At 42.8% G+C, this 12,809-nt stretch overlaps 1 long non-coding RNA gene across 1 annotated transcript; it reads right to left on the reverse strand.

Moving 5' to 3' along the window:
* Positions 1–242: 242 nt before the first annotated feature.
* On the reverse strand, positions 243–12,384 carry LOC311299069. Its single transcript, XR_014629043.1, has 3 exons — positions 11,936–12,384; positions 6,347–6,439; positions 243–5,355 (listed from the first exon to the last, which is right to left on the reverse strand). It is a non-coding gene; the product is annotated as an uncharacterized lncRNA (long non-coding RNA).
* Positions 12,385–12,809: the final 425 nt, after the last annotated feature.

The raw sequence follows: 12,809 nt of genomic DNA on the forward strand, positions 1-12,809 counted from the left end.
AATGGTTACAATTACAACAACAATTCAAGTGTAATCTTTCTTTGTAAAAACTAAAGTATACATTTTATCATACATATTTCAAAGTTAAGGATTCATTACTTGAATATAGCCTAGGCTACATTGGAACAAACACTATAACATATTATTTGATTCCTTTATTTTTGACAAAACATACTATATTTAACATATGAGCAAAAATTGGCAAACAAAAGCTTATTTGAGGTGGCAGATATTTTACAGTAAAAATGTACATTTACATTTACATTTATTCATTTAGCTGACGCTTTTATCCAAAGCGACTTACAATTGCTATATATGTCAGAGGTCGCACGCCTCTGGAGCAACTAGGGGTTAAGTGTCTTGCTCAGGGACACATTGGTGTCTCACAGTGGATTCGAACCCGGGTCTCTCACACCAAAGGCATGTGTCTTATCCATTGCGCCACACCACCCCTAGCGTAAGATACCATGTATAATCTATCCAAAACTAATCAACGAAATGTTGTCTTTCATATGTCTGTAACATAGGTCTTTCGTTTTTATTATAAGAAATATAAATGTTAATTTGCAGTTTAATACGTTGCTTATACAAATACATTTTATTTCAACATATTTCAGTCGATTTTATAGACTCAGTATAGCAATACAGTTTGCTAAAAGCGAAACATTCATTCACACACAGGAACGCGATTCAAATTTAAACCGTCTTTTTGCCAGTTGTGGTAAACAGCGCGCATCTCTGCCGTTCATTCATTCATTCACAGAAACGCGATTCACTTGAGAATGAAAAAAAAACGTACTCGGTTACTAACGTAACTTCGGTTCTCTCTAGAAGAGGGAACGAGTACTGCGTAAGTATCTTACGCTAGGGGAAAATCCCTTTTCCGCGAGATATTGAAGCCAAAAAATTATCCTTAATTTTGTATTATTGTAAAACGCGTTGCGGCAGCATACAGACATAGGCATGACGGCTCGTGTGCCTATTGGCTGTTCTGCGGCAACTGCAGCAGCCTATCGAGCGAGGCCTAGCATGACGTCAGACCCAATGAGGGTGCTTCGCGCCCCCTGCGTCACGTCCCGCCAGAACGGGCGTGGCTTAGGCCTATAAATCCAGCTCGCAGGCAGCTGATATCTGGTTTTTCATTGCCGAAGCTAACCAGAGCGTGTGCATGCACGGCAAGATACGCAGTACTCGTTCCCTCTACTAAAGAGAACCGAGGTTACGTTAGTAACGCTAGGGGACCCAATGTAAAACGCCGTGCGTGCTGGGATCTGACACCAAAGACCCAAGGGCGAAAGCCCGGGGTTCATATAGTGCATAATCACCAGGTGACCTCACAGGGAGTCCGGGAAGAGGGAGGGGCGGGGCCACGCTCTTCCACATATAGTAGCGTCCCGAGACGCAAATTACATCATACAGACAGGGCGGAGTACGGCCTGAACTGATGGAAAATTGTGGGTCTTATTCGTTGCCCATAAGCATTTTGAGGTCGATCAGCGAGCAGTTCTCATCGAGCAGTGCTCAGCAGACACAGTATTCTGAACCGATAGCATCAGAACAGACAGTACCGGTATATTTAGACCGACAACAGCCTGGCCTGTAAGGTGGGAACCTCTAGGTTATAAAACCTTATAAATGTAGACGGGGAGGCCCAGCCTGCCGCCATACATATATCTTGCAAGGCAATCCCACTCGACCAGGCCCACGATGAAGCCATGCTTCTCGTGGAGTGCGCTCTGACACCCAACGGGCACTGCATGCCCCTGGAAGTGTACGCCAGCGCAATGGCGTCAACTATCCATCTGGATAGGCTCTGTTTCGACGCGGCTAGTCCCTTGGAACGTCCGCTGAACGAAACAAAGAGTTGCTCCGTCTGTCTGAAGACAGATGAGCGAGACACATAAGCTCTTAATGCCCTGACTGGACAAAGGAAGCTCGCGTCTCCTTCCTCGTCAGAGACCGGCAGGGCTGACAGGGAAATGACCTGCGCCCTAAACGGTGTGTTGAGGGATTTTGGAACATAACTGTGCTTAGGTTTGAGTATAACTCTTGAGTCATTAGGCCCAAACTCCATGCACGCCGCGCTCACTGAGAGCGCGTGTAAGTCCCCTATGCGCTTCACTGAAGCGAGAGCCAGGAGAAACACTGTCTTGAAAGACAGGTGTTTAAGATCAATAGTCTGTAAAGGCTCGAATGGGTCACCTTTCATGGCTTCCAGCGCCATAGAAAGGTCCCATACAGGGACTGAGGGAGGTCTGGGAGGATTCAGTCTCCTAGCTCGCCCTCTGCCACGGCTGCCCGCCTTAGCTCCTGCCTGGAGGAGATAAAGGCGTGGATGAGTCAAAACTTCCTGCAGCTGAATGGCTCCAAAACAGAGGCCATTCAAACTGGAACCGTTCATCAACTCCGCTCCTCTCCAATCACCACTGTTTCACTCTTTGGACACACCACTCCCCTCTCTTCCTCTGTTACTAATCTAGGGGTAAAATTTGACCCCCACCTTTCCTTCGACAGTCATGTCACCTCCATCTGCAAAACTGCATTCTTTCACCTCCGCAATATTTCCAAACTGCGCCCCTCCCTCTCCATTTCTGCTGCAGAGAAGCTAGTCCATGCTTTTGTCTCCTCCAGGCTGGACTACTGTAATGCACTCCTCATTGGGATTCCTGGCAGGAGCCTTCAAAAGCTCCAGTATGTTCAGAACAGCGCTGCCAGGGTCCTGATGAGGGTGCGAAAACATAAGCACATCACCCCCATCCTTCGTTCACTGCACTGGCTCCCCATTCAGTCCCGCATAGAATATAAGGTCCTCCTTCATACCCATCACTGTCTGCACGGTGCGGCCCCCACTTACCTCACTGAGTTGCTCACACCAAATTCATCAACCAGAACCCGGTCAGGCCAACAGCACCGTTTGGTCATGCCCAGGACACGGCTCAAAACAATGGGCGACAGGGCCTTTCAAGTCGCTGCTCCCTGCCTGTGGAACGCCCTCCCAGACCACCTCAGGGCCCCGCAGACAGTGGACACATTCAAAAAAGGACTAAAAACCCACCTTTTTACACAGGCTTATTTTAACAGCTAAAGCTTGTTTTTAGTCTCGTCTTTTAACATGTTGTGTTTTTATTGTAATACTGTATTGTTTTTAATTATGTTCTACTGTAGCACTTTGAGATTTGGTGTCAAATGTAAAGTGCTTTACAAATAAAATTTATTATTATTATTATTAACTGCTAGAGGCTAACAGCACATACCTGCAGTTACCGTCAACAACGGAAGGGGAGGAGCCGGATGTGACTCATCCCAGGCTACAGCCAACCAGGTCTTAAATAGGCAGAATTCCTTGCTGATAGGTGCTCACTAATGTCAATCATCCCCACCCATCTTATTCATTCATTCATTCGGTTACAGATAGTAACTACTTTTGTGAGTTTGTTGTGGTTCTATGGTTCACCTTTTAAAGAATAGTTCCACTGTAAACCATGACCATGTCTGTTCAATTTAGTTAATTAATTATTTTATGAGACTAACCATGTATGACAACACAAAATTATATACATGTGTATATATATATATAATAAACGTACTGTTTCCTGCAGAACACTTTTGCATTCTTCATGATGTGTCTTAAGCCCTATTCGCACGGGATAAGTATTACCTGGTGACCTCTAGTAATTTGTAATAATTGCGGAGGTTGTCTGTGATCTTAATCCCGTGCGAATCGGTCATGTCTGTAATTTGTAAAGTAAAAATTCCCCCGCAAATGACCTACCATATTTCGCCGAACACCGAGGTCCTGTGATAATATTAGTCCCGTGCGAATCGGCATCTCTGTGATTTTTCAAGGTTTTTGTTTCCTGTGCGCTTTTTTATCCATCTTTCGCGAAGAATGGAGGCTGCGTTGGAGTGTTTTGATAGTATTTTGGGTGCTGGGTCATATCGCTATACACCATGATACGATATAACTATACAATTTGCAGAAAGAGAAAGCTGAAAACCATCAGAAGAGCAAAACAAAAATAATGATTAGATGGAGATGGATGACATATAGCAGCATGTGGTAAGGAACATTCTTCTGTTTATGATCATACAGCTAACGTTAGACCTATAATAACAAGACATTTCCAAGCAATAGCCTATTGACATCACATCTGGGAGATATGTCAGTAATTTTGAGTAAAATCACAGACTTCGTTTATCCCGTGCGAATGCGCCACACAAAATTCAGATGTGGGTGGGTAATTTCTAAATCACACGAGGTCCCCAGATAATACTAATACAGTGCGAATAGGGCTTTAGGTAGCGATGAAGAGTTGGCCATGACCTCCTTCAGCTGTGCAGTGATGATGTCCTAGCACACGCTGAGCTAGCTCTCCAAAGGAAGAGTGTAGGCAACAGCTCGCATCAGAACGAGCGACCCATCACACATCATCATCACAGGTCTCCTCACAGATTTCCTTCCAAACTACTGTAGCGATCTGTTGAAATGACTCTATAAAAGTACCTGATGCAGTGGTGTGTTGGCAGGTGACATTCGTTGACATGGGGATGGGGAGGATCCTTTAATAGAATTCCCCTCGCACTTTTTGCACAATGCTTCCCTTGGCGTCAATATACACAATATCGTCCCTGCATCGTTGATGGAACAGTCTGATTGTTTTTTGGGACTCCTTTGGGGTGCAAGAGCACCTTTTGGAGAACTTCATTGTCTTCATCCGTTTTGTCCTCCAACATTTTGAGAAGACTTAATATTTCGTTGTGATGCCTTCTGCATTTCTTTTGTGTGATGTAGGCTGTGTCTTGAGGACTGCAGCTGTGGGTGCCTGGACTCTGCATCCGGATTCAAAGACTTTAGGTTGGATTTTGTCCAGACACTGCAGATGTAAGGCCTTTGGAAGCACTGATTCAAGTTGTTTTCCAAAAATGTCTCTGTTATCAGCCCGTACATATCTTCTTTTTAATTCTTCCATACTGTGACAGACCTCCTCTTGACCCAGGCCTTGAGGGCACGCTCATCCCTCACAGTGACCTCTACACAAACTGGGCAAGCTGGAAATGTGCAGTATCCCAGGCAAATAAATAAAGGCCCTTCTCTTTTGGACATTTTATTTTTCACGGTGTGCCTTTTCAAAGCAATGCTGCAGTATGGATGGACAGATTGTACTCCCTTTGAGACAATATTTGTCCACTGCCGATCTTTAAACTGATGTCATTTTCTCAGGTCGCTCCACTCCTTAGTGTCCATTAAAAACAACATGGGCCTGTTTGCAGCTAATGCTGGAAAAAGAGGCTATCTGGACCACTATTTTAAGAAGATGTTTCTGATGCTTGGCTAGAATCCTGTCTTTCAGTGAGCTAAATGAAAGAAAAAACATGTTAAATATATAAACTGTAGTGCAGTGTAAATACTGTTTTCCTGCAAATCCTAAATTATGAAGGAACTTCAAATTGATGTAGAACACAGTTCAAATTTTTACTTTTTGTTTTTAAAATTTTAACTTTTGTTGGTAAACATAATTATTTCATTATGATTTAGTTATATGTTAGTACATGAACCACATTTTTACAATTACAAAAAACACATCATACTTTCAATAAATATATTTAGTAATGCTTATTGTTTTCTGGTTTTAGTATTATTACATGGAATTAAGTGCTTTATGAGAGACAAAACACTTTTTTTTATAGCGTTTTGTTGTTGAAAGAAAAATAGATTCTGTGTTTGTTTCTTTCAGAACTGTTTTCGTTATCAGGACAAGGTCAGAATTTAATTCTACATTTTGACAAAAACATAGCAAATATGATTTATATTTTTGCATTTGCTCTAATAGCAAAATAAAAAAAATATGCAACAGCATTTCTACTACTTTCCAACGGAGGGAAAAATACCAAGAGAGATTGATCACCTTGATCAGAAGAAAGAAAGATGTAAAATTTGCCATCACACCCTCAAGCCCTATATTACAAACACCCTTACTTCAGAATTCATTTCTTTTCTTTTCTTTCCGGTAATTTATAGCCAGGTAATATAACACAAAGTATAGCATTTAAATGTGTATAACAAATGAAACTTTTTTTTTTTTTTTTTCACAATTTCTGATGTTCATAACTGTGGAAAAGCATTATCACAGTAAATGAAATGGTCCATTGTTACGAAGCTTCTTCTGGGATGTGTAGCTTCTAACAAGTTCTATGAGTTTACTATTTGTGCTGTTTTTAGGACTTGGCTGGCCACAGTATACTTCTGGACGGTTAAAAGGTTAAGTTTTAAATGATCACACAAATTACAGCATTCTTACACACGTATCAGGTGAAGGCTACCTGCAAATCAAAGCTGTGGTGTTACCTTGGCTGGAGGAGACTCAACCTCCACAAGATCCGTGGCCTTATACTCGATGTTGGTGTGAAGTACAGCATCAGGACTTCCCAGAGGAGAACACTTAGATGTACAGAGGAAAGAATGTTATAGGAATTGCAATGGCATTGGAAGATTATGTAACAATTGATTCTGTGTTGGCCTCTATCAGAAGCTTTGGTGTTACTTACACCAAAGCAAGGTCATGCTACACAGATATACTGTCATGATTTCATTGATCTGTCTATATGTCTGCCTATAATCAACCCAACATTAAAATATAAAAAAAAATTCAAGTTCCCTTTCGAGGGAACTCGCGCTGCGTTGAGAATTGACACTTTGGGGAACACCTTCAGCATGATGCATCTGAAGCCTGTATGGAACTAGTCCAATCTCGATTGGTGTTGCATCTATGTGACGGAGATGCGGAAGCTATAAAAGGACGCCGGATCACAACAGCGTCAGCTTTCTGGTCTTCAGCAAGCGTTCTGTATGACTGATTGTCTTATTTGGTGTTGTATGTCAAATCACTCAATTTAATATACATAAATATGGCAAATAAAGCGAAGCAATTCAGACAGTGTGCGTCCCCTTGCCCGCGCTATTTGAGCGAGGGTGACACGCACTCGCTCTGTGTTGTTTGTCTGGGAGTGGAGCATGCACGGGCAGTGCTTGAGTGCACTGTCTGTGCAAACTGTGTTCTGTTACTACTGAGAACGCTCCGCTCCCACCTGAGCCTGTTAGATGAATCAGGCCAGGCCTGCGCTCCCCGTGGGTCAGGTCCCGCGTCTGTCGAGGCAGTGCGGTGTTTGGACTCATGGGGATTGCAAATGGAGCAGGCAGATGATGCTGAGATGGCTTCGGCCCTTTCTCAGCATTCAGCAACCAGCTCCATTGGTCCCGCGCACGGCTCGGAAGCCTGCTCTGCGGCCTCTTCCGCCCGTGACAAGGACCCGATGTTCGAGGAGTTAGATATTTTGGGCATCAAGGCAGGAGAATGTGAGGATTCACCACCCCATTCTCCTGCCTTTGAGGAGCTGCTGGAGGTTGTGAGCCCTGCCGTACTACATCAGCCTTGATGGGGAAGGCATATATGGCAGTGGGTCGGGCTGGTGCATGCCTGCACACTATGGGGTTATTGCAGGCATACCAGGTTGACCTCCTCAAAGAGGTGGATGACAGCTACGAGGTCGCCCTCGACGGTATTAACCCTCTGGGGACCAAAAACGCGCCCGCGCGTTTTGCTCGTTTTTTTTTTTTTAGCAACGAAAAATAAACACAAAATGCTCTGTTAATTTTGATCTTTAATTTTCGTGTTATACATCAATCGATCCTGTTCAGTTTCTATATTTTTTTCTGTATACTCACAATAAAAATAAAGTGTTTTGCTTTTTGACAAATAAAGAAACTTTAACATGATGCGATTTCTGCCTTCTCTCTGTCAGTAAACTCCCATTTGAAACGCGTTCGAAAATGATCTATAACTCCGCGAAAATTCAGTCAAACAGGCAAACAGACCCACAGGCATAAAGCTTGAGATCGCATCTTTTAAATGAAGTCATTTATATAAAAAACAAATATTCTCAGCTTCTGTAATCTGTATAAAAAGAGAGCGATTCCAGTCGAGCTCATTACGAGCTCATTGACTTTAATTCGTTCACGCCTACTCACGGAGCACACTATTCACAAGATAATGTGTTAAGCCATCTATGCAAAACAGGTAAACGCCCCCAAGCAAATGCATTAAACGCTTCAAGTTTCATCATTCAGTCACCTGCACGTTGGGAAGATGACACGGTACACCGGTGCGGAAGCCCTTCAGCTCGTCCTGGATACTAGCTACGAAGAGTCCAGATTTTCATCAGAAGAGGAGCGCGACTACTCTGATGACGACCGTTTGTATTTTGAAGAGCAAATTGATCCAGCCGTGGATAGAATTTCGGATGAGTAAGTATTTATTCTTACTTGCATTAGTTGACAAGCTATTCAAAACATGAGCTTACATATTATACTGGGTGGACTTGCCATCCAGAGTATTGACATTTGATATCTACCTATATTCAACATGATCTAATGAAAGTGCATATCTATACCATGAATTTAATATCTCGTACCATTTCAACGTCAAAAATGTTTTGTTTTGTTTTGTTTTTTTGTGTACATATGCTACACCCCTTGGTTAAGAAAAGTTGTATTTGTATGTGTGTAGCCTAAATGATATGTTTAGATCATTATGTATGAAAGATAGAATTTAGAAATTATTTTAGAAAGTAGGCCTAGTAGGTGTTTAGATTATATTTTGACTATATAAATGCTGCCTCATTATCATTAACGATGCATGCTCGCAAATATCAGTTGTAAATGTGTGTAAATGTGCTGAAATGTGTAAATATACCCAGTTAATGAAGTGCACAAATGTGTTAGGCTAATGTTTGCGGTGTGCCTCTCCGGTAATGGCCCATTGACACGCATTATTGCACGCGTCTAAAATTATTTACATCAGTTATTCATTATAGACTAATGCTACTATAGTTATATTTATGTAATAATATTCTTCAACTTTTTTAAAAGGAATGTAGCTTCATCACTACCTCCGCCTGCAACTCGGAGTGCGCTTAGCAACACAGTCAGAAATCAGAAAGAGTAAGTACATATTTACCAACTGCCTTTACTTTTGTTTATTTTCCTCACATTTGATTTGCTTAGAGCCCGCATCAACGGGGCATAAGCTTTTACTGTGAGATACCTGCCTTTACTTTTGTTTTTACAAAATTACAATAAAACAGATTGAAAAACAAAACATTTGAATCTCCTCATTCTTTGTTCAGGCTGCCTCACTTGATGGCCCATTAGCACTTGGGGGAGCGTCTATGTCACACCCCTGGTCTGAATCTCATTAATATTGATGACCCATTACCACTCCCACGCATAAACCTCTTCTGACAAAAAAAACTGTTTTACAATGTTTAAATCAATGTAGTGTTTTATGTGAAAAATTAGGCAGGATGATTTTCACATAATTTTGAAGCTAGAACTCAAAGGGACAACATCCATTAGTCAAAAGTCTTGTGGACACATATTTAATATGTGTTTTGTGTTCTTAAATCAGCAACTTTCATTTTAATTTTTTCCAATAACCACGCATAAACATTATTCTCTTAAAAAAACAAACATCTACATATACGTTGCTCGTATATTATGGTAGCCCTGTTTGTACTATATAGAGTGAATTTACACCTTTGCCATTAACATGTTTATAAATAACTGAAAAAAGCACAAATGTCAGAGCATGTCAGAACATCTCAAGGACCCCAAAAACAGCTTGGTCCCCAGAGGGTTAACGAACTTCGTCAAGTGGCTGAGTTGTCTCTCTGTGCAACTAAAGAGACGGCCCGTGCCATTGGCCGCTCTATGGGAGCATTAGTAGCCACGAAGAGACACCTGTGGTTGAACCTGTCGGGCATCGGGGAGAAGGACAGGGCCTTACTCCTCGATGTCCCGCACTTGCCTTCTGGCCTTTTCGGTGACGCAGCCAATACTGTTGTCGAGAGGTTTCAGCAAGCGAAGCGACAGTCAGCTGCATTTAAACAGCTCATCCCCCGCTGTCGTTCCAGGTCTCGTGGGTCTGCTGCCAGGGGGCAGTCTCACAAGGCAGCCGCCAGCTCCTCGCACCTGCAGCAGCAGAAGGAGAGTGTTGCCTCTCGTGCCCCCCCACATAAGGCCTGGGGCCAGAGACAGCACTCTCAGACGAAGCCCTCCAAACTGAAAGCAGGTCTGAGGACTGTCATTCAGGTGAGGAAGGTTTCGGGCGAAGGGGTCCTACCGTGATGCGCAGGCCTCTGAGGGCGGTCCCCCCCGCGAGTGAGCATCAACATCTCGCTCCCTCACGGAGCCCTCAGGAAATCGATGTTTGCTTCCTATCGCCACCTGCGTTTCGGGACACATCGGTTTCCAGCGAACGCAAATAGCAGTGTCCGCCCGAAAACGTTGCGGCCCTGTCGAGTTCGCTTCCTCTCAGGAAGCCTGTAGAAAATGTAAATCAGTTAATTCCAGCCAGTAAATTGCTTCAGGTCACCGAAATCGCTCAAAGTGCAACAGCCGAGGCCAGTCCCAAGAGACTGGTCCCCCTAGTAGTATATTTAGACACCTGGAAGGGTCTTCAAAATATATCTCAGTGGGTCCTGCACACAGTGGAAAAGGGGTACAGAATTTAGTTTGAGTATCATCCACCGAAATTCAGCGGGGTGGTTCACACGCTTGTCAGCCCCGAGCAAGATCCTCTAAAGCTCTGCTAGCAGGGGTTTCCCTTCAAGAGGTCTGTGATGCTGCCGGCTGGGCCTCCCCACACACCTTCATAAGACATTACAGTCTGGATCTGCCCTCTACACCAGGTTCACAGGTTCTCTCGTCTTGAGTGTGCCAGATTGCTTCACAACAGGGCATGTACTACTCAGTGTGGCGCAGTGGGCATTTCGTTCCCCAAAGTGTCGATTCTCGACGCAGCGCGAGTTCCCTCGAAAGGGAACATCCCGGGTTACAACTGTAACCCTCGTTCCCTGAGAAGTCCCTCGGCCACACACCCTGCGCTCCTGAGAACGACTTGCTTCGACCAATCAGAAGCTGACGCCGTTGTGATCCGGCGTCCTTTTATAGCTTCACGAGTGACGTAATGACGCAACACCAATCGAGATTGGACTAGTTCCATACAGGCTTCAGACGCATCACGCTGAAGGCGTTCCCCAAAGTGTCGATTCTCGACGCAGTGTCTCGTTCCCTGGGTTAAAGTCGTAACCCGAGACGTTTTTGCTAATTAAAAAATTTGTGCTTTCAAAAATGGTTTAATGTCAGTCCACATTATGGTTGTGTGAAACAAAGTATAATGCACAATAACTTGACCCTGTGTCTTTTCTGTTTCAAAGTAAACTTCCAGGGCAGTCAAGCTCAAGCAGTAGAAACTGATGCTGCACTCGCAGAAAAAAAGGTACAAAAGCTGTCACTGTGGCGGTACCTTTTCAAAAGGTACACATTTGTACCTAAAGAGTGCATTTTAGTCCCTCAAAGGTACATATTGGTACCAAAAGTGTACATATTAGTACCTAAATGGTACATATTAGAACCCTTTTGAAGGGTACTGTCCCAGTGACAGCTTTTGTACCTTTTTTTCTGAGAGTGTGAGGTCGTTTTGAAGCTGCATGATTCTCCATCGGTGAAGGTCCTCATTTTTATAAAATTTTGTTTATTTGATTTGATTTATTAGACAGTAACAAAAATAAATGCATAACAAGAAGATATCACAGTGACATTATACACTAATCAGAACTGTGGAGGATAACACAAGAAAGTTACAAACTTATTTCCATTGTGGTCCTCGTTGTAGTTTGATAAAGATGGCCAGGCAAGCTACAGATGACTAAAAGGTACCTTGTACATTCAATTTTCATTCAAAATTATACAGATATACAAACCGAAAAATAAATAAAGTAGTACCCCAATAAAGAAAAAGTAACAAGTACAAGTAACAAGTATTTGCAGAAAATTGACTGAATCTCCAATTTTAGGTGCATTTAACAAAGCAACAACCTTGAGCGACAGAGACTCTGCCTCCAACACATCTCTGCTCTCAGACTCTCTTGCTTCCCAGAGTTATGACAAGACTGCCCAGGGTAGAAGGCTTAGATATACAGAGGAAACACAAGCAACAAAAGTAATCAGGGCACAAAACCCGGTGTCATGTAACAGAAGGGCACACACAGGTAATGCCTAGTTCACACTACACAACTTTAAATATTAGACGCACAATCTTGTGTTGTGTTTTTGGTTCTCTGACAAATATGAAAGTGAAACCAACCACTTCTGCAGCTCATACAGTTTCAACTACACTCATAATCACACTAAAATCATTATGTTGTGTTGTACATCATATTTACATATTATACTATGTGTAGTATCTTCACTATAAATCAGATTACTACATACAGTGAGTTGTAGTGATCACTTTTCTTATGTTTGCAGCAGTTACATCAACACTCCATGCCTCACACATGGGGGCATCTTCTTCAACTGCCTTTACAGGTCAGAACACACAACACTTGTAATCCAAACACGACACCTAGTGGTTACTCCAGGATACTACACTATGCGAGACCTATGTCAGACCTCCGTTGCTAATTCCAAAACATAATTTTAGCTAGTAATGGAGGATTCAGCCACTGATAACAAACTAGTGCAGTTATTAATACAGGGCTTAAAGTTTTTCGTTGCATGCTCTTTGAGGTGGTGACCATAGACCTGCATTACATGACTGACAGACAAGAACGGTTTGACCTTAAAATATCAAAATTGAAACTACTGCGGAAACAAAGACACCTACATCTTGGATGCCCTTGAGGTAAGCTAAAACATACCAAAATTTAATTTCAAAGTGAACTATCCCTTTAAACTGTCAACGAACGGA

Source organism: Rutilus rutilus (assembly GCF_951802725.1).
Source record: "Rutilus rutilus genome assembly, chromosome: 10".
Classification (NCBI taxonomy): domain Eukaryota; kingdom Metazoa; phylum Chordata; class Actinopteri; order Cypriniformes; family Leuciscidae; genus Rutilus; species Rutilus rutilus.